This window comes from Mirounga leonina, unplaced genomic scaffold (assembly GCF_011800145.1).
Source record: "Mirounga leonina isolate KUSES-001 unplaced genomic scaffold, KU_Mleo_1.0 Mir_418, whole genome shotgun sequence".
NCBI classification, from domain to species: Eukaryota; Metazoa; Chordata; class Mammalia; order Carnivora; family Phocidae; genus Mirounga; species Mirounga leonina.
The window spans coordinates 13,786,317-13,809,379 of NW_023270739.1; the positions used below are offsets into that span (position 1 = coordinate 13,786,317).

General features: G+C 41.9%; 1 protein-coding gene and 1 pseudogene across 1 annotated transcript in view; one reads left to right on the plus strand and one right to left on the minus strand.

Annotated features, from left to right (window-relative positions):
* Positions 1–2,497: 2,497 nt before the first annotated feature.
* On the minus strand, positions 2,498–4,385 carry LOC117998790 (annotated as a pseudogene).
* A 6,295-nt stretch (positions 4,386–10,680) lies between these two features.
* The window catches only part of SLC41A2 (solute carrier family 41 member 2), a 113,575-nt gene continuing 101,192 nt past the window's right edge, over positions 10,681–23,063 (plus strand). The window contains exon 1 of the mRNA XM_034987685.1: positions 10,681–10,799. The gene's annotated coding sequence lies outside the window, so the exon portion shown is untranslated. The remainder of the gene's footprint in view (positions 10,800–23,063) is intronic.

The window sequence follows — 23,063 nt, forward strand, 5'->3', positions numbered from 1 at the left end:
TTTTTAAATTATTTTTTTAGGGGTTGAATTTTGTATATAGTGCAAGGCATCATTTCTCCTTCAAAATTCCATCCATAAATGGCATGGCATAAATAAGACCTGTGCTAAATTCTGCTAAATATCAATAAACCAGGAGTAACATCATAGTATTTTAATAAACGGTGAAATGTGCATACAGGTGGGGGCGGGGAGCCATTTCATTTTATATAATTCATTAGTTTTTGGTGAAAAGTATTTTTACATTTTAACCAGTTTTATTTTCATAACTAAATTCTTTTAATTCTTTAATTCTTTTAATTCTCCTGGGTCATGTTTCTAGGATTGGAAACATGGATCTTGCTCTAACAAGAGCAGGATCTTGTTCTAGCAAAACAGAGTGTCTAGGACTAGGTTGCTGGCATCTCCCCAAAAGTATTTAAAAGATCTACACAGGGAGCCTGGGTGGTTCAGTCAGTTAAGTGTCTGCCTTCAGCTTAGGTCATGATCCCAGGGTCCTGGGATAGAGCCCCGCATCGGGCTCCCTGCTCAGTGGGGGTCTGCTTCTCCCTCTACCCCACCCCCCTGCAAGTGGTCTCTCACGCTCTCTCTCTCAAGTAAATAAATAAAATATTTTTTTAAAAAAAGATCTATACATAATGAGGTCAATAACTAAGCATTCTAATGATACTATTTCACAGGATAATAGGCATACAATCTGGTAGATACAATCAGAAGGACTACGTACAAACAAGAGTTAAATCATGGGAGAGGCCTTGAAGGAAAACTTTTTTTTTTTTTAACATTGCTAAATTGTGTACAGTTTGCACTGTTACCCTTTTCTCATCCTACACTACCTACCTCTCTTATCTATCTCATGTTAGGAACATTTTGCAAGTTTACATATTCTGATTACAAACTGTTACAGGGCTCTGAACTGTTATTCAGAACAGAGAAGTCTCTATTAGTTTAAAATGAATACTTTCAAGTTCACAAAAGCTGTCTTCCTTTGAGGCTGCCAAACTGACCACCTACACACCAGCTGTAAGTCCTTTATTTCCTTGGCGAGGAATACAGGAGAGAGGTGACTACAGAGACTCAAAGCAGAACCAGCATATTTTTGTATGGCTTTTCCCTCTGCACTGGTGGGATGCTGCCAAAGTAGCTTCCTATGTCCCTGTTCCCCCATCTCCATCTTTTGTCACTTTTTATTTTGATAGGATTTCGGATTTATGGACAAGTGGCAACAGTAGTATAACTCCTATATACCTTTTACCCAGATTCAAAAATGGATACATTTTGCTCCATTTTCTTTTTGCTTTATCTTAGTCTTTTCTCTCTCCCCACACCACACACCCACACGATTCTTTTTTAATAATCTGAGAGCCAAATTGCAGCCTTTGTGTCTGTTTATCCATCAATACTTGAGTGTATACGTCCTCAGTACAAGAATATTTTTTGACATAACCAGAGGGCAATGAACAAAATCAGAAAATTTGACATGAATATAGTACTATTATGTAATCTACTGTTTGTATTCAAATTTTAACTGTCTCAATAATGTCCTTTATAATTTTTCCTTCCGGTCCAGGACCTCAAACAGGATCATGCCCTGCATTCAGTCCTCCCAAATCAATCTGTGACAGTTTCTCTGTCATCTTTTGTCTTTCATGACTTTGACAGCTTTGAAGAAGATAGGCCAGAGATTTTGTAGAATGGCCCTCAATTTGGGTCTCCCTTCTGTTTCCCCGTGATTAGATTCAGATTGTGTATTTTTGGCAAATATACCACAGAAGTGATATTAGGTCCTGCTCAGTGATATCTGGAGGCACATGATGTGAATTTGTCCCATTACTGGTAACGTTAACTTTGATCACTTGGTGAAGGCAGTGTCTGTCAAACTTCCTCACTGCAAAATTACTAGTTATGTCCTTTCAGTTAACTAGTTAATTTGTGGGGAGATATATAAACATACTGTCTCGTTAAACTTTCACTCCTTGATTTTCTAATTATTTCATTCGTATCCTATGTGTTAGTTGGTATTGTACTTTGAGAAAGAGCTTTCTCTTCTCCTGTTTACTTATTTATGTCAGTTTTGACTCATGGGTTTTTATGCTGTTTAATGGGTTTTAATCCATTACTGTATCATTTATTTTGACACTAAAATGGTCCCCAGTGGGAGCCCTTTCAATCTGCAAACCTCTCCTTTTTATATGTTACATCTTTCTTTGAGTACTTCTTTAATTTCTGGTCCAGCTGTTTCAGGCTCCTTTTGTACTTTTCCTGCCCGAGTCATGGAATTAGCCTTTTCTCCACGGAGCACAGGTTCCTGTTAATGTTGAGAATGGTATTTAGAGAGTAAGATCCAGATGTTAGGTGTGCTAATTGCTACAGATGTGCTCTAACTTTTAGGCTCTGTCATTGTAGAGGGCAAGGAAACACACATGTATACACTCATATCCTCATGTGAATATTTATTTCTATATTTGTCTGTATTTTAAAACATCAAGAATGAGAAACTTGCAGCAGTATGCTGGAACCAGGTTGAACCAGCTCACAAGGGCTGATTACTAAATAATTGTAATTTTGTGAGCTGATATTAGCTTGAAATCAGCCATCAGAGTATTTATACCATAGCAATTGGCAAATGCTACAGATCAAGTTTGTGCACCACTGGAAATCTGCCTTCCATTATCCTCAAATTTTTGTTCAGAATACTTAGGTTACATGGCAAAGGGAATTAAGGTTGTTAATTGGCTGGACACCTTGATCTTAGTTCAACTCATATTGGACTTTAATCTACAGAACTGTAAGATAACCAATGTTTTCTTTAACCCACTACGTTTGTGGTAATTTGTTACAGCAGCAACGGAAAATGAATATTCATAGCATATATGTTTCTTCTGTCAGGGAGTTTTCTCTCAGCGTAATGTCAGTGAGATTCATCCCCTTTGTTGAGTCCATAATCTGTTTCATATTATGGCAGAGTAGTGTTGTATTATGAAATCCCAAAATTAGTTTTGCCATTCTCATATTGACAAACGTCTCCTTATTTCCAGTTATTAGAATACTATGATAAAGCTGCTATGAACAGGTTTGTTTCTGTTGTTGTTGTTTGCCTCGAAATGTGACATTTATTCAAAGAAAAAGAAAAGAAAAAAAAAGACAAGATGTCCATCCCTTGGCTCCCTTCCCTCCCCCCTACTGCTCCTCTTCTGTCCCCCGAGGGCTGGACCTTGGCTAGGGCTAGGTAGCAGGACAGCTCCTCTCAGATGAGGTCAGCAACACTGAGGGACACCTCCTCAGTGGAGGTGTTGAGGAAGGTCTCGATGTTTCAAAGAGTCCTCTTGGCTTCTTCTGTCACCCTGTTAAAAGCCACACCCTTACAGCCAAATCATCCACCAGGACCAATTCTGTGGATATAGTTTTCCCTGTCGGTGGGAAGGTCCTAGTTGCTGACTACAGAAACCTGCTGCACATCAGCACCTCTGGCCACCAGGTCAGTGGTAATCAATACTCTGCTAGACCAGAGCAAAACTCTCTCATGATTACATTTCATGCCTTGTGGTCCACATCTCTATGCATGGCAGACACAGTGAAGTCTCCGGCATGCATCTTCTCAGCGAGCCAACCAACCTTCCCGTGTTGACTATGACTACCTGCGTGATGCTCAGGGTATCATACAAGTCACACGGCGTGTCCAGCTTCCACTCCTCTCACACTGATGTAGAACTGGTGGATACCCTCCAGGGTCAACTCCTCCTTCTTGACCAGAATCCCAGTGGGGTCCCTCATGAACTTCTTGGTCACCTCCAGGACATCAGAAGGCACTGCAGCTGACAGCAAACCCCCCGGGTGTTGTTGTTGAGCTTTTGAAATATGTCCTTGAATCCATGGCTTAACATTTCATCAGCTTCATCCAGTACAAACATTTTGATGTATTTGAGAGATAGGTATTTCTAGTTAATCAAACACATGACCTGGGGTACCCACGATGATATGGGGAGCTTCCATTTGCAGCTTCTGCACTTCAGCATGCATGTTGGTTCCACCAATGCAGGTGTGGCAGGGGGCACCCTTGTAATGTCCTAATGTCATGATTACCTTCTGCATCTGCTGAGCCAACTCTAGTGGGTGTCAGGACCAAGTCTTGCATAGCATTTAGATCCAGTTCAGTTTGCTGCATAATCCATATGGCGAAAGTGACTGTTTTCCCAGTCCTAGACTGGGCTTGAGCAATCACAAAATAACCCTTGATACAAGGAAGAATGGCTTGCTGCTGGATGGCAGGAGGCTTCTTAAAACCATTTGCGTAGATGTCACAAAGAAGGGACGCAGAGAGGTTCATGTCACCAAAGCTGTAAAAAAATCTCATTTTAGTTACTCTCGATGACGCCTTTGGGCTCCATCTCACCAGGGCCATTGTCTCTGGATTAGAAATCCTGACTCACAGATATGATCCTTAGAAACTAGACTATGAGCAGTTTTCTATACTCTTTTTTTGAGGGGGAGGATATACGAGCATCCATTCAAGAGAATGGTTACAAATACTGAGTTTTGCTTGGTTCTTAAACCAGACAATATCAGCAAGGTCACATCTTCATCCCTAGAAGAATAGTCAATGTGCAGATGTCCCTGAAAAAGAGCTCAGCCACCAGCATCCCAGTATTGCACAAAGCCTGTCTGCTAGCAAAAATCCAACAAGGTCAGGTTAAAGAAGCTAGAACAATGCAATATATAATAAAAATTTTAAAATAAATTAATAATTCTGTTGAGAGTGGAACCAGAACAGAAAGTCAAAAAGCTGGTAGCACCACCACTAAAAGGGGGGTAAATCAAAATGTATCCATTCATTCATTTTAGGAAGAAAATAATTGAGCATCCATTCAGGGCTGACAACATTGTGCCAGCCTGGGTTATAAAGACTCTGCTGACAATCTAGTAGGGACACGGACAGATAAGTAAACAGTATCTGTCCATAACTTATCTTTTAAGTTCTATGATCATGCTCTTCACTGGGTGTCATGGAAGCAGAGACATGCTTAAGTCCTGGGTATGGACCCAGGAAGGTGTACAGGAGACTGGAGTGTCCTCGTTAATGAGAACAGGAAGTTCAAAGCCCACAGGCAGGAACTTGTGGGCACAGTTGAGGAACAACAAGAACCTGATAGTAGTCAAGGACAGCAGACCTCTGCTTCCTCAGGGGTACGTTCTAAAGACACCAGAGAGGGGCGCCTGGGTGGCTCAGTCATTAAGCGTCTGCCTTCAGCTCAGGTCATGGGCCCAGGGTCCTGGGATCGAGCCCCACATCGGGCTCCCTGCTCGGCGGGAAGCCTGCTTCTCCCTCTCCCACTCTCCCTGCTTGTGTTCCCTCTCTCCCTGTCTCTCTCTCTGTCAAATAAATAAATAAAATCTAAATAAATAAATAAATAAAGATACCAGAGATAGGGAACCCTTGAAACATTACCATGTTTGTGGAGAGAAACTCCCAATAGTGACCAATGAACAAGGTGCTTTAAAAGAAATATAAACATCATACTGAACTTCTTTCAATTCCTCAAAATCCCCTCCCCACCTTTTTTGTTAAAGTAGCTAGGACTAACCCCTACCTGGAATACTCTCTCCTTCTTTTCCTATCCCCCCTCCTAAAATTTCTATCAGCATGGCTAGCAATCCTTTAGATTGCAGCTAAAATCACTTCCTCTTTGACACCTGGGTGTCTCAGTCGTTAAGCGTCTGCCTTCGGCTCAGGTCATGGTCCTAGAGTCCTGGGATTGAGCCCCGCATTGGGCTTCCCTGCTCAGTGGGAAGCCTGCTTCTCCCTCTCCCACTCCCCCTGCTTGTGTTCCCTCTCTCGCTGTCTCTCTCTCTGTCAAATAAATAAATTAAAATTAAAAATTAAACATTAAAAAATAAATAAAATAAAATCACTTCCTCTTATAAGTCTTCCCTGACCCCCACTGTCTCCCTGACCCCCAAACTTTGGAAGATGCTTCTGCTTTGTACAGCTACAGTGTCCTCAGACTTTCCCTATCATACCTCTAGATTTTGTGGTCACTGTTTATATAGTTGTCTGCCTTCCCTGATAAACAATGCAGTGGTAGCCACCGGAGTATTATCACCATTCACAGCAGTGGAATCTGAAGTACATCGTAGAGCAATATCTCAATTCCTCGTCTATAAAACAGGCATAACCAGGATGCCTTAGAGAGTTGTTGTGAGCACTGAATGAGTTCATACAGACCAGGCGCTTAGAACAGTAGACCCTCACAGAGGTTCTCATACCAGCTTCTGACTCTTCTCATCATCTGCCATTTCGGCAAATGGCAACTCCAGTCTTCTGACTGCTTGAGCCAAAAACCTTTGGAGGCATTCTTAACCACCTTTCTCTTTCTCTTTTTCTCTTACCCCTCATTCAATCCATCAGCAAATTCTGCCTGTCAACTCTCCTCTCAAATGATCCAGAGTGCAGCACTTTCTTACCACTTCCTCTATGACCACCCTGGTCTGGGCCACAATCTCGCTCACCTGGATTTTTTTTTTTTTTAAGATTTTATTTATTTATTTGTCAGAGAGAGAGACAAGCACACAAGCAGGGGGAGTAGCAGTCAGAGGGAGAAGCAGGCTCCCTGCTGAGCAAGGAGCCCGATGGCAGGACTCCATCTCAGGACCCTTGGATCAAGACCTGAGCCAAATGCAGACGCTTAACTGACTGAGCCACCCAGGCATCCCCCTCTCACTTGGATTACTGAAATAGCATCCTTACTGGTCTTCCTGCTTCCACCCTTGCCCCTTCACTCAGCTCTCCATAGTCATCCCTTTGAAACCTAGGTCAGAGTGGGACACTTCTCTGCCCAGATCCTTTCAGTGGTTCCTGTCTCACTCAGAGTGGGGGGGGAAAGCCAAAGTTCTTATGATGGCCTACAAGCCTCATGACTTGCCTCTAGCTACTTCTCATTCCAGCCACATAGGACTCCTTGTTTTTGCTTTGTTTTGTTTTTTTAAGATTTTATTTATTTATTTGACAGAGAGATAGAGAGAGAGCACAAGTAGGCAGAGTGGCAGGCAGAGGGAGAGGGAGAAGCAGGCTCTCCGCCGAGCAGGGAGCCGGACGTGGGGCTCAATCCCAGGACCCCAGAATCATGACCTGAGCCAAAGGCAGCTGCTTAACCGACTGAGTCACCTAGGCGCCCCTCCTTGCCGTTTCTTGAACACTTCATACACACTTCTGCCTCAGGACCTTTGTGCTTGCTGTACCTCTTCCAGATAGCATAGTTGTTCCCTCACTCCTTTCTGCTCAAACCAGCAAGACCTCTGTGGATTACCCTGTATAAAACCATCTCCCTTCTCTCTATACCCCGAACTCTCCAACTCTTTTTCCTGTTTTATTTATATTCATAGTAGTTATTGCCATGTGGAATATATACATCTACATATATACCTGTATATAGGTATCTGTATTCATATACATGTACATGTCTGACTGTTTGCCTTTCCCCACCTGAATATAAACTCTGTAAGGCAGGCATCTGTTTATTTTGTTCACGGCTATATTCCCAGAGCATGAAACAGCATGGCGTTTAGTAAGTGCTCAATAAATATTTGTAAATAAATTAATGACTACTGTTATTTGGTACACAGTAGTAGGTCCACCATAACTACTTATTGCATGAATGAACAAATGAACATTCCAGAGTTTCCCAGGAAAGGCATTGATAATGGGGGTGGGGGGGCTCAGGTGAAAGAAACAGGGACATGTATCCACAAACATCTGCTGCATGGGCTGCATGTTTTTGGAATCATGGTTTCTTTTAATCATTGTTTAAAATGAGTGTTTTATATGATTTGTGTGACCACTTAAGTTTCTAAACCTCAGTGATCATCAGAATTATCCACAGAGATTTGTATTCAATCAGTTTTATTTAATTGGGAATTTAAGTAAGTTTGACCAAGAATTTAACCCTGTGTTTCCTTATATGAAAAATGGGATTATGATACCATCCACATAGGGTGTAAAGGATAAAATAAAAATATTGTCTGTGGGGTATCTCACACATAGTATTAGGTACCCTTTGCTTCCGCTCATTTTTTCCTAAAGTTTAGAGGTTAAGTTCTTAAAAGCAAGTCATATTCCTTGCTCTCTAAAAATTTAGGTTTGATTTCATCTTCAGTCCAGATCTCTGCTTTGAGTTCCAGATTTATTTTGCAAATATATGCTCGGCATCTTCACTTGGATGTCTCATAGATAGAGACATCGAACTCAACATACTTAAAGAACTCAGACTTGTCTCTTTGAGACCTCTCCCTCCAGGTTCCCCATCTCAAGGAAGAGGATGACCTCATGCTAGAAACCTGAGAGTCATTTTTGGACACTTTTCTTTCCCTCACCTTTCACATGCAGCCAATGATCAGGTGCTTACAGATCTAATTCTGATTGATTTCCTTGATCCACCATCTTCTACTCTCCATTGCCTGCAGACTGGTCTTCACACACCCTCCGCTGCTCCCTTCTTGCTCAGTCTCCGCACTGCAGCCAGAAATGTCGTTTACAAATACGAATTGGATCGTATGCAGATGGATCCTCTCCAAATCTTCAGTGGCTTCCTTTTGTCCTTAGGATTAAATCCAAAGTTTTCAATATGGCCCTCAAGTCCTGTACCCATGTCTCCTTCAGCACTAGCTGCCTCATTCTAGCCACAGGTGGAGCCCCGTCCTACCCAAGAGCCTTCAAACCTGCAGTTTCCACAGCAACAAGTGCACTCCCCACCCCACCCCCTTCCCTTTGTTGTCAGACCTACTCTTCCTTACTCTTCAAGGCTCAGATTAAATGTCACTTCCTCAAAGAGATCTTTTTTACCCCTAGAGCCAACAGACCGGTCCCTTTGTTAAACACTGTCATAACTCCTGGGCTTTCTTCTAGCAATCATCACAGCAGTGATTAATATAGATCTTCAATTCTAAGCCTCTTGCTTCACATTTTAAGTTGCCAGCTATCAGGCAGAAGAGGAAGTAATGTGATCACTGTTGCCCATACACATTAGGATCTAATTTTTCAGAAAGGGTTGTCTCTTGACTCAATTCTACCCTGAGCTATTTTCAGAGTTGAAATTTAATTTGAATTTGGATTCCAACTTAAAGTTTAAAATATCTAAAAAAAAAAAAAAAAAACCACACACACTATCTTGTGGCATACAGAATGAGAGCACCCCGTAAATAGAAGGTTGCCCACCTCACACCAACTAATGAAATTTAGGGCAGCTGAAACTACAGGCTCCGTATCAATCAGAAAAAAATGGTGGTAGATTTTCAAAGCTGGGAGAGGGTGGTTTCTCCCATTCAAACTTCATGCAGAGGTCTTGAAAGACTGCAACGACCCCAGGGAGGAAGACTTACCTGGTTGGAATTTTACTTCTGGCAAACTTCTAAGAACAGCTATTTACCTTCAAGTGATATGTGATTCAGAACAGTAAGAACAAAACCCACTTGGAAATACAGTCAGAACCGTTTTTCCATATTCTTTGCAATTATCCTTTCATTCTTAAATGGTGTTTAGGTTGTGAAGAACACCTGCATTCACCATTATAAAAAGCATTACTGCAGATGGTCAAGACTGATACATAAACACGCTTCACCCAGAAGGTTAAGGTCAAAACTCAATGTGATTGCAAAGCACAAAAACAAACAAGAAAAAACTGGATAAATGTATGCTCTCGTGTCCCTTAGCACCTGAAAAGCTGCTACTAAATCACCGCTGCGACTGAGTTGGTGGAAGCTCTGCGCTGAGGAATGGAGTGGTTCCATGGTGTCCTCATATAAAACTGGAGAATTAATTTTTAAAATGACTGTCTTTTGGAATAAGTGCCTGAGGACTGACACCTTTGTTTTGGTCACTGGACTATCCCGCAGGCATAGGTCATTACCTGAGTCATACCAAAGGTGCTCAATAGTTAAGAGTTGGAGGTTTTACGCTGCAAACTTGGGTCACTTTTACCTAGATCGTGGCGAACTTGAAAAGTCTTGGCATCCCAGCCATCTCTCCACTGCGCGCACGCACTTTGCTTCTACGGCTCTCTCCCCGCCTGGGAAGGTGCTGGGAGCGGCCCTCAATCCCCTCCCGTTACTGGTCCACCCGCTTCTCTCTCCGACCAGCTAGGCACGGCTCCTTCAGCGCTGCTCTGCGCAAGGGCAGGCACAGTGTTACACGCCTTGGTCTTCATTCCAGCCTGCGAGAAGGAAACACGAATCCAGCCACCAGGAGGCCCCTGGTCTGAGCACAGAAACCATGAGTCACAGATTTGGGGGTTCGGACCTAGGAGCAGCTGGCGATGTGGATGGGCGTGGGTCTGCGGGCATGGAGGGGGCTGCCGGAAGGCCACAGCCCCTCCTCCCGGGCGCGGTTCCCTGAAGACTCCCGCCGTGCTCTCTTCCATCCCGCCGCTTCCCCCCCACCCCCCAGCCCGCGGCTTTCAGGGTGCGGCCGGGGGTCGGGGAGGGGCGGCGCTCGCGCTCCAGGTCGCCGCCCCCGCGGCCACATCACCAGGCGCTCGCTTCCCCTCGGGCGGCGGCGCGGCTGCGCGTGCGCGGGACAGCCGCGCGGGGGCGGGGAGCGGCGGGCCGCGGGCGCCGGCTCCCGGGCTGTCAGCGCGCGGCCGCGAGCGCGCGAGGAGGCGCGCGAGCAGGAAGGAGCCGCGGCCGGGGGCAGCCGCCGCCGCCGCCGCGGGGGGACTAGGTGAATGCTCCTTCCATCCCCCGCCCCGGGTGCCTGGGTCGCGTGTGAAGAGGCGGGGCCCCCTCTCCTCACACCGGCGGGCGCGCCGGAGCAGGTGATAATGGAGGGGAAGTCTGGGCTTTGGCCGTGACGCGGGGTTCGGGCGCATCCCAGGTACTGGAGGGCGGTGGGGCGGGCCCGGACTGGGACCCTGCGGCCGGGGCGCGGGAGGGCCGGGGCTGTGGGGAGCGGCCGCGCTCCCCTCCCGAGCCGCCGGGCCCCCCTCCCCCCCGGGCCCCCGCGCCTGCCCCACCTCGGGCGGGACGGCAGTCCGGCCCTGGCCGCCGGCCGCGGAGCCGGGCAGCTGCGGGTGGTCGGCCCCGGGCCCGGGACGCTGGGCCCCGCAGCCGGGGGGAGGTGGGGGGGTGGCTGAGTGACGGGTGGAAGGTGAGCTCGGATGGAGACGCCGCCAGGCGGGCTCGGGCACACCCCAGCTCCATCGCTTCGGGGCTCGGCCGCCTCTTTCATTCTTTTCTTTATGTAAGTGAAATGTATCTCAATTAAAAAAAAAAACCCAGGGCGCCTGGGTGGCTCAGATGGTTAAGCGTCTGCCTTCGGCTCAGGTCATGATCCCAGGGTCCTGGGATCGAGCCCCGCATCGGGCTCCCTGCTCCTTGGGAGCCTGCTTCTCCCTCTGCCTCTCTCTCTCTCTCTGTCTCTCATGAATAAATAAATAAAATCTTAAAAAAAAACAAAAAAACAAAAAAACAAAACCCAAACGTCCATCTACATTAAGAGATTACGTTTTCGTATGTAATTACGTATGTTACCTTTACAAGTCTATTACACATATATGTCATCTTTCTGTAAGTGAACACTTGTTTGTTTTTTAATTGAGATATACTGCACCTACCATAAAATTCATCCTTTTAAAGTGTGGCTTTTATTATAGTCACAAAGTTTTGCAACTGTGACCGCTCTCCTGAACATTTTCATCACCTCAAAATGAAACCCTGTACCCATTAGCAGTTATTTCTCATTTCTCCCTTACCCCACCCTCTGGCAAACGCTAATCTTCCTTCTCTATGGATTTGCCTAGTCTGGAAATTTCATATAAAAGGAATCCTACAATATGTGGCTTTTTGTGTCTGGCTTCTTTCACATAGCAAAATGTTTTCAAGGTTCATCCATGTTGTAGGGTGTATCAGTACTTTGTGTTGGTGTTCCATAATATCACATATTGTTTATCCGCTCATCACTTGATGGACATTCAGGATGTTTCCACTTTTTGGCCCTTGTGAATAATGCTGCCATGAACATTTGTTGCAAGTTTTTATGTGGGCATATGCTTTCATTTCTCTTGGGCGTCTGTGTGTTTAACTTTTTGTGAAACTGCCAAACTTTTGCATAGTAGCAGCATCCTTTTACATTCCGGCCAAACACTGTATGAGGGTTCCGGTTTCTCCACATATTCACCAACACTTGTGATTTTCTATTGGCTAGTTTTGTTATAGCCATTCTAGTGGGTGTGAAGTGGTATTGATTTGCATTTACCTAAGGACTAATCATGTTGAGCATCTTCTCATGTGCTTATTGGCTGTTTGTATAGCTTCTTTGGAGAAATGTCTATTCAAATAATTTGCACATTTTTTAATTGGATTATTTGTCTTTTTTTCCCCTTACATGTTTTTATTGTTGTATTATGTTGTTCATTTATGGAAAAAAAAATTAGGTTTGGGGGCTATTACTGACTAAAAAAGCCAACCAACCTGATAGCAAGCAACATAATGCTTCTACTTGAGGAAAATTGAGTAAGGGCCATTAATGTTTTTCAGAATACCCTACCTGTCAATTCTTGGGCATCTTACCTCCTGTTTCCCTTTCTTATATCTTGAGAAAAGCCACAAAAGGTATGCTATGACCAGATTCAAGAGAGACCACACACAGTTGGTGTTTCCATATATTCATTGCTTGGTTTGAAAAAAGTCCCAGTTACCACTTTAATTACAAATAATTTATTTTGATGGCTGGCTAAACAAACTACTAAAAAATGGCAAACACCAATTATTCAATTAAAATTTCATTTGCTTAACTTTTCAGGCAAAGTGGAAGATCTTGTTTTCCTAAGTTTTTGTAGTCTTTTATTACAGTTAGACTCATCTGTGGGTGGCAAGTAAATATTTTTGATGGCGCTGAAGTTAAGAGCCACGTACAGCTGAATGAATGCAGCTATGCTTATTTAGTGGTTAATTTATGAGTACACACAAATACAGCATTAGCCTTAGCTCTTTTATAGCAAAAACCACCGAAAAAGACATGACACCTGCCTCTCAGGAGTTCAAGCTCATTTTCCTATTACTCTAATGTTACTGTTCAAAAATATACTTCCAAACTTCAGAAATGTTATAGAAAATAAAATTAAAGATTTCCAAGTGGAATTAATGGATAAGCTACTGATTAAAAGTGTGAAGATCAGTCCAATCCTGCTTTTCAACTACTAAATTATAAAACAATGGAAATGTTATTTAACCCATTTATGCCTCAATGACTTTCTTAGTAGAATGAATAATTTCTTTTTTTTTTTTTAAAGATTTTATTTATTCATTTGAGACACAGAGAGAGAGAGAGAGAGCATGAGCAGTGGGAGAGGCAGAGGGAGAGGGAGAAGCAGACTCCTGGCTGAGCCAGGAGCCCGATGTGGGGCTCGATCCCAGGACCCCGGGATCATGACCTGAGCCGAAGGCAGACGCTTAACCATCTGAGCCACCCAGGCGCCCCAGAATGAATAATTTCAGTATATAACCTGAGTGTATGTTTTCTTTTAGCTAATGGAGTGATTATCAAATATATTGAAAAAAAATAATCTATCCAACCTAATAGTGATTGTTACTGACTCATCCAATAGATATAAAAGTATCCCATAGCTATAAATGTTTTCCATGTTGGCTTTCTTCACATCCTGGAGTTTTTAGGACTTATTGAGGACTGAAAGTCGAGGGCAATGTAAAATGGGAACAATCTGGGGGACATGACCCCTAGGAAATGGTGGTCAGAGCAGATCTGCCTCCTTTATGGTGAACTTCTAGGCACCTCTCATCTTTTCTCTGAGATTACTGTAGTTACATTTCTGTAGCTTAAGAATAATGTGTGTGTGTTTTAAAATATATATAAAAAATAATAAAACATAGGTATCTCCAGTAGGGTTCAAAGGTTAGGACTGTCAGTCAGTTATTCTGTCATAATGTGAATGGATTTAATCAGATTGCTTTCCACCTGATCAGCTACACTGAGGAAATGGGAATTTTGACTTGAGGAAGGATAGGAGAGGTAGGTAGTATGGGATCATGTAACATTTTGGAGGTTTGACAAAACTTGTAGTATTTCCAAAAGTGTGGGTGTTGAAAATGGAGATCTTTGGAGAACATAAAGGGTCTGGAAGAAGAGAAAAGAAAAGCAAGATTGAGAATTTGGAAAGGAAGGTTGTAAGATATTAAGATAGATTCAGTTTATTTAGACATTTTTGCCCAATAGAAATTCTAAATAGGAAAAGGTGGAAGAACCTTCTTTTCATCCCTTCCTCTTCTCATTCCCTTCCTCTTCTCCTTTTCCCCACCTTGCTTCTCCATGCTACTCTTCTCCTAGGACCCAGAAGTCAGATTGCAATGACTATTGTTCATGGGTAATAAGCTTTTCAGTGTGCTAATTAACACCTCCTCTATCTCCAGATTCTGGTCAAATTGAGATCAGAGTCAAGAAACCAGATGAAGATTAGAATACTGTTAAAATACAGTTTCATTGCTATTTCTGGTAAAGCTGGATTGGAGAATTTAGTTTAGATCTGTGCTTACTCTGTTCCTTCTTAATTTACCTACCCAGAGGAAACTGTAGCGCCTAAAAAGCTGCGGGTCAGGTCTCCCCTGCCAGGAAGGAAAAGTTCTGAATCAGGAAGTTGTCCTCCCAGGAGTTGGAATGGAGAGGGAGACTTTCCTTGAAGGCGTCCAAGTGGGAGAGAGCCAGTGAGAGTTCGGGGGTGGGGCCTGTCTGGAATATTGACCTTTATCCCTTTCTTAACCCTTAGGTCAGTCACTTTCTCCAGGAATTGCAAATGGGGTAAAGAGAAAGAAAAGTGTCCCTTTAATACCGTTTTCTCCTACTTAGGGGAGTGAAAGTCCTGTTGTCTTTGTAGAGAGGGAAATTAGCAGGTCCTCTTATCAGTTTGATGTTTTGTGATCAGTGTTGTGGTAGTTTTGTAGGCTAACCCAGGAACTTAATAATTTACAGAATAGGAACTGAGAATTTGTTTTCCTTGGAAGTAGCTAAACCTCTGAACAGTTTTAAGTGGATGATTGTTTCATTGTGTGGATATAGATTATTAAGTCTATATCCTAACTTTTTTACTCCTCAAATATTTACTGAGTGTCTAATACGTAATAGGCACTAGTCTAGGCCCTTGGGATTCAGCAGTGAACGAGAAAGGGTCCTTGCCTTTATGGAGTTTACAGCCTAAAAGACAACTAGTGCAAGAACAATCACAATAAAGTATAATACATGTTAGAAAGTTCAGGGTACTTTGGGACCACAGAGGAGGGGGAACTCATCTGGGAGGGTCAGGGGAAGTGTGGTTAAGAGCTAAAGTCACAGGGACGCCTGTGGCTCAGGTCATAATCCCAGAGTCCTGGGATCAAATCCCGCATGGGCTCCTTGCTCAGTGGGGAGCCTGTTTCTCTCTCTGCCTGCTGTTCCCCCTGCTTGTTGTCTCTCTGACAAATAAATAAAATATTAAAAAAAAAAAAAAGGCTAAGGTCACAAAGTAGAATAGGAAGTAGCCAAGTAAAAGGGAAGAGTGGGGATGAGCAAGAGTTTCAGGAAAAAAAGAACATATGGAAAGGCCAAGAAGTGAGAGAGGGTGGTATACTAAAGTAGTATTTTTCTTTTTTCTTTTATTTTATTATGTTAATCACCATATATTACATCATTAGTTTTTGATGTAGTGTTCCATGATCCATTGTTTGTGTATAACACCCAGTGCTCCATGCAGAACGTGCCCTCTTTAATACCCATCACCAGGCTAACCCATCCCCCACCCCCTCCCCTCTAGAACCCTCAGTTTGTTTCTCAGAGTCCAAAGTCTCATGGTTCATCTCCCCCTCCGATCTCCCCCCCTTCATTTTTCCCTTCCTGCTATCTTTTTTTTTTTTCAAGATTTTATTTAGTTATTTGAGAGAGAGAGAATGAGAGAGCACATGAGAGGGGGGAGGGTCAGAGGGAGATATCTTTTTTTTTTTAAACATATTATGTATTATTTGTTTCAGATATACAGGTCTGCGATTCAACAGTCTCACACAATTCACAGCGCTCACTGTAGCACATACCCTCCGCAGCGTCTATCACCTAGCCACCCCATCCTTCCCACTCCCCACCACTCCAGCAACCCTCAGTTTGTTTCCTGAGATTAAGAATTCCTCATATCAGTGAGATCATATGATACATGTCTTTCTCTGATTGACTTATTTCACTCAGCATAATACCCTCCAGTTCCATCCACGTCATTGCAAATGGCAAGATTTCATTCTTTTTGATGGCTGCATAATATTCCTGTGTGTGTGTGTGTGCACACACACACACACACACCACATCTTCTTTATCCATTCATCTGTTGATGGACATCTTGGCTCTTTCCATAGTTTGGCTATTGTGGACATTGCTGCTATAAACATTGGGGTGCACGTACCCCTTCAGATTCCTACATTTGTCTTGGGAGTAAATGCCCAGTAGTGCAATTGCTGGGTTGTAGGGTAGCTCTATTTTCAACTTTTTGAGGAACCTCCATACTGTTTTCCAGAGTGGCTGCACCAGCTTGCATTCCCACCAACAGTGTAGGAGGGTTCCCCTTTTTCCACATCCCCGCCAACATCTGTCGTTTCCTGACTTGTTAATTTTAGCCATTCTGACTGGTGTGAGGTGGTATCTCATTGAGGTTTTGATTTGGATTTCCCTGATGCTGAGTGATGTTGAGCACTTTTTCATGTGTCTGTTGGCCATTTGGATGTCCTCTTGGAAAAAAAAATCTGTTCATGTCTTCTGCGCATTTCTTGATTGGATTCTTTGTTCTTTGGGTGTTGACTTTGAGAAGTTCTTTATAGATTTTGGATACTAGCCCTTTATCTGATATGTCATTTGCAAATATCTTCTCCCATTCTGTCGGTTGTCTTTTGGTTTTGTTGACTATTTTTTTTTGCTGTGCAAAAGCTTTTTATCTTGATGAAGTCCCAATAGTTCATTTTTGCCCTTGCTTCCCTTGCCTTTGGCGATGTTTCTAGGAAGAAGTTGCTTTGGCTGAGGTCAAAGAGGTTGCTGCCTGTGTTCTCCTTTAGGATTTTGATGGGCTCTTGTCTCACATTTGGGTCTTTCATCCATTTTGTGTCTATTTTTGTGTGTGATGTAAGGAAATGGTCCAGTTTCATTCTTCTGCATGTGGCTGTCCAATGTTCCCAACACCATTTGTTGAAGAGGCTGTCTTTTTTCCATTGGACATTCTTTCCTGCTTTGTTGGAAGATTAGTTGACCATAGAGTTGAGGGTCCATTTCTGGGCTCTTTATTCTGTTCCATTGATCTATCTGTCTGTTTTTGTGCCAGTACCATACTATCTTGATGATGACAGCTTTGTAATAGAGCTTGAAGTCTGGAACTGTGATGCCACCAGCTTTGCTTTTCTTTTTCAACATTCTTCTGGCTATTCAGGGTCTTTTCTTGTCCATACAAATTTTAGGATTATTTGTTCCATTTCTTTGAAAAAAGTTGATGGTATTTTGATAGGGATTGCATTGAATGTGTAGATTGCTCTAGGTAGCTTTGACATCTTCACGATATTTGTTCTTCCAATCCATGACCATGGAACGTTTTTCCATTTCTTTGTGTCTTCCTCAATTTCTTTCATGAGTATTTTATAGTTTTCTGAGTACAGATCCTTTGCCTCTTTGGTTAGATTTATTCCTAGGTATCTTATGGTTTGGGGTGCAGTCGTAAATGGGATTGACTCCTTAATTTCTCTTTCTCTGTCTTGTTGTTGGTGTATAGGAATGCCACTGATTTCTGTGCATTGATTTTATATCCTGCCACTTGACTGAATTCCTGTATGAGTTCTAGCAGTTTTGGGGTGGAGTCTTTTGGGTTTTCCACATAAAGTATCATATCATCTGCAAAGAGTGAGAGTTTGACTTCTTCTTTGCCGATTCAGATACCTCTTATTTCCTTTTGTTGTCTGATTGCTGTGGCCAGGACTCCTAGTACTGTTGAATAGCAGTGGTGATAGTGGACATCCCTGCCGTGTTCCTGACCTTAGAGGGAAAGCTCTCAGTTTTTCCCCATTGAGAATGATATTCACTGTGGGTTTTTCATAGATGGCTTTTATGATATTGAGGTATGTACCCTCTATCCCTACACTCTGAAGAGTTCTTATCAAGAAAGGATGCTGTACTTTGTCAAATGCTTTTTCTGCGTCTATTGAGAGGATCATATGGTTCTTGTTCTTTCTTTTATTAATGTATTGTATCACATTGATTGCTTTGCGGATGTGGTACCAAACTTGCAGCCCAAGGATAAATCGCACTTGGTCATGGTGAATAATCCTTTTAATGTGCTGTTGGATCCTATTGGCTAGTATTTTGGTGAGAATTTTTGCATCCATGTTCATCAGGGATATTGGTCTGTAATTCTCCTTTTTGATGGGGTCTTTGTCTGGTTTTGGGATCAAGGTAATGGTGGCCTCACAAAACGAGTTTGGAAGTTTTCCTTCCATTTCTATTTTTTGGAACAGTTTCAGAAGAATAGGTATTAATTCTTCTTGAAATGTTTGGTAGAATTCCCCTGGGAAGCCATCTGGCCCTGGGCTTTTGTTTTTTGGGAGATTTTTGATTACTGCTTCAATTTCCTTAGTGGTTATAGGTCTGTTCAGGCTTTCTGTTTCTTCCTGGTTCAGTTTTGGTAGTTGATACATCTCTAGGAATGCATCCATTTCTTCCAGATTATCTAATTTGCTGGCATAGAGTTGCTCGTAATATGTTCTTATAATTGTTTGTATTTCTTTGATGTTGGTTGTGATATCTCTTTCATTCATTATTTTATTTATTTGGGTCATTTCTCTTTTGTTTTTGGTAAGTCTGGCCAGGGGTTTATCAATCTTGTTAATTCTTTCAAAGAACCAGCTCCTAGTTTTGTTGATCTGTTCTACTGTTCTATTTCATTGATTTCTGCTCTGATCTTTATTATTTCTCTTCTCTTGCTGGGTTTAGGCTTTATTTGCTGTTCTTTCTCCAGCACCTTTAGGTGTAGGGTTAGGTTGTGTATTTGAGACCTTCCTTTTTTCTTGAGAAAGGCTTGTATTGCTATCTACTTTCCTCTTAGGACTGCCTTTGCTGCATCCCAAAGATTTTGAACAGTTGTGTTTTCATTCTCATTTGTTTCTGTGAATTTTTAACTCTTCTTTAATTTCCTGGTTGACCCATTCATTCTTTAGTAGGATGCTCTTAACCTCCATATATTTGAGTTCTTTCCGACTTTCCTCTTGTGATTGAGTTCTAATTTCAAAGCATTGTGGTCCGAATATATGCAGGGCATGATCCCAATCTTTTGGTACTGGTTGAGACCTGATTTATGACCTAGGATGTGATCTATTCTGGAGAATGTTCCCTGGGCACTAGAGAAGAATGTGTATTCTGTTGTTTGGGATGGAATGTTCTGAATATATCTGTGAAGTCCATTTGGTCCAGTGTGTCATTTAAAGTCTTTATTTCCTTGTTGATCTTTTGCTTAGATGATCTGTCCATTTCAGTGAGGGGGGTGTTAAAGTCCCCCACTACTATTGTATTGTTGTCGATGTGTTTCTTTGATTTTGTTATTAATTGGCTTATATAATTGGCTGTTCCCATGTTAGGGGCATAGATATTTACAATTATTAGATCTTCTTGTTGGATAGACCCTTTAAGTATGATGTAGTGTCCTTCCTCATCTCTTTTTATAGTCTTTGGTTTAAAATCTAATTTTTCTGATATAAGGATTGCCACCCCAGCTTTCTTTTGATGTCCATTAGCATGGTAAATGGTTTTCCATCCCCTCACTTTCAATCTGGAGGTGTCTTTGGGTCTAAAATGAGTGTCTTGCAGACAGCATATCGATGGGTCTTGTTTTTTTAATCCAATCTGATACCCTGTGTCTTTTGATTGGAGTGTTTAGCCCATTTACATTCAGGGTAACTATTGAAAGATATGAATTTAGTGCCATTGTATTGCCTGTAAGGTGATTGTTACTGTATGTTGTCTGTGTTCCTTTCTGGTCTATGTTGCTTTTAGGCTCTCTCTTTGCTTAGAGGACCCCTTTCAATATTTCTTGTAGGGCTGACTAGTTTCGTGTTTGCAAATTCCTTTAGTTTTTGTTTGTCCTGGAAGCTTTTTATCTCTCCTTATATTTTCAGTGACAGCCTATCTGGATATAGTATTCTTGGCTGCATATTTTTCTCATTTAGTGCTCTGAATATATCCTGCCAGTCCTTTCTGGCCTGCCGGGTCTCTGTGGATAGGTCTGTTGCTAATCTAATGTTTCTACCATTGTAGGTTACAGATCTCTTATCCTGAGCTGCTTTCACGATTTTCTCTTTGTCTCTGAGACTTGTAAGTTTTACTATTAGATGTCAGGGTGTTGACCTATTTTTATTGATTTTGAGGGAGGTTCTCTGTGCCTTCTGGATTTTGATGCCTGTTTCCTCCCCCAAATTAGGGAAGTTCTCCGCTATAATTTGCTCCAATATACCTTCTGCCCCTCTCTCTCTTTCTTCTTCTTTTGGGATTCCAATTATTCTAATATTGTTTTGTCTTATGGTATCGCTTATCTCTTGAATTCTGCCCTCGTGATCCATTAGTTGTTTATCTCTCTTTTTCACAGCTTCTTTATTTTCCATCATTTGGTCTTCTATATCACTAATTCTCTCTTCTGCCTCATTTATCCTAGCAGTTAGGGCCTCAATTTTTGATTGCATCTCATTAATAGCCTTTTTGATTTCGACTTGGTTAGATTTTAGTTCTTTTATTTCTCCAGAAAGGGTTTCTCTAATATCTTCTGTACTTTTTTCAAGCCCAGCTAGTATCTTTAAAATTGTCTTTCTGAACTCTAGTTTCGACATCTTACTAATGTCCGTATTGATTAGGTCCCTGGCAGTCGGTACTGCTTCTTGTTCTTTTTTTTGAGGTGAGTTTTTCCGTGTTGTCATTTTGTCCAGAGGAGAATAGATGAATAAGAGAACAAAATGCTAACAGGGTAGCGATGACCCTAGAAAAATAGATACTAAACAAATCAGAAGAGACCTTCCAGAAAGTGGTCGCTTTTCTGTTCAGAGAGTTGCTGCTATTCTTTTCTTTGATCTTCTGTTGAGTTCGTAGGTGTTCAGAATGGTTTTGATCCCTATCTAGCTGAATTCCTGGGACCAGACGAAATTTAGGTCTCCTACTCTTCCACCGTCTTGCTCCTCCTCCTGTATTAACCCTAAAGTAGTATTTTTCAAACTGCAGGTACTGTGGCACTCACGAGTAGATTATAAATTTAGTTTAGTGGGTTGTGACCTGCATGTTTTAAAAAGAAATCAAATAGAAAGAAGAACCTGTCACACATATTTACTAGATTGTGAGATGTAAAGTTTGAAAATCTGCAATAGAGGAAGCAGAGAAAAAGCCTAGTGTGAAAACAGCCAGAGGTCTTAGGCCGGTGGAAATAATGATGATGCAGGATTTACTTAGCCTTATTAAAGAATTTGCATTTGTCGTAGAGGAAATGAGAAGCCACTGAAAGTTTCAATAAGGAGCTGATTAGATTAATATTTTCTAAAGATCATTTTGAGTGTCCACTGTTTCTCTATTTGAATATAAACTACAAATTCTTTGGCCCAATGTTACAGGTATTCCAAAGTTCGTTCTAATCTATTTTTTCTAAAAAATCTTTCCACTGTTTTTGGTACTGGAACCTCCCATTTCATAAAGATTTATAGTCTGGCTAAGTGCCTTTGCACTGACGGAAAGGTCTGCTTAAGAGTAGATCTTGCTTCTGTCTTACTCATGTTGAACCTCTGGTATTTAGCTTAGTGCTTGGTACTCAGTAGGGATTAAGCAAATCTTTGTTGATAGAGTCTAAACATTCTTAATTTTAGCACTGTTACATAGTAGTAGAAATGACCTTGGCATTTCTAATAATACTTGCTTTTGGAAAAAGGAAAAAGTTTTATTAGAAATTCTTCTTTTTGGGGCGCCTGGGTGGCTCAGTTGGTTAAGCGACTGCCTTCGGCTCAGGTCATGATCCTGGAGTCCTGGGATCGAGTCCCGCATTGGGCTCCCTGTTTGGCAGGGAGTCTGCTTCTCCCTCTGACCCTCCTCCCTCTCATGCTCTCTGTCTCTCATTCTCTCTCTCTCTCAAATAAATAAAATCTTTAAAAAAAAAAAAAGAAATTCTTCTTTTGGGTGACTGGGTAGCTCAGTCATTAAGCATCTGCCTTTGGCTCAGGTCATGATTCCAGAGTCCTGGGATCGAGTCCCACATCGGGCTCCCCCTCAGCGGGAAGCCTGCTTCTCCCTCTCCCACTCCCCCTGCTTGTGGTTCCTCTCTCGCTGTGTCTCTCCCTGTCAAATAAATAAATAAGATCTTTAAAAAAAAAAAAAAAAGAAATTCTTCTTTTCTCAGTTGGAATCATGTTAGTGATAGAATCATACTGATTTATTTAAAAGATAATTTAACAAAAAGCACTCTTATGATATATTAAAACAGAGAGAAGAAAAAGAACAACAGATTTTCTGATTAGGGAGTTTTTCTTCCCAAGGAGTACAGAGCAATGACAGATCATTCATGAGAGGAGGCAATCCAGCAGTCATTTATATTTTGTTTGGATAGGCATTTTTCTGAGCACTCACCAAAAGACAGTTTTATAAAGATGGCTAGGAAGAAAGAGAATAAATTAGATTAAAATGTATCAATCATATGAGCTTAATGGAGAGGCAACAGAAAAAAAATTTTGGTCTTAGAAGAAGTAAAAATAGAATATCCATATACCCCAAAGAACTTACAAGTAAGAATCTAATGATGTCAGTTTGTTGCCAGAGAATGATTGTACTCTCACAGTACTGTGACTTCACAGAATTAGATTGTGAAACCCAACTGTGAAGGAAAAATTCTTTAAGTGTATAGTTTCGATAAGTGGCAAGAGAAGTTATGAAAAATTCATGAAAGGTAGAGAGATTTCAAGTTCTGATTCAAATTTCTCTTTAATATACTTTTGAGATGTGGAAACTTGGCTAATTAGTTTTGTAAATCAGATTTTATGCAGCTTAAACATGTGTGTTAGAA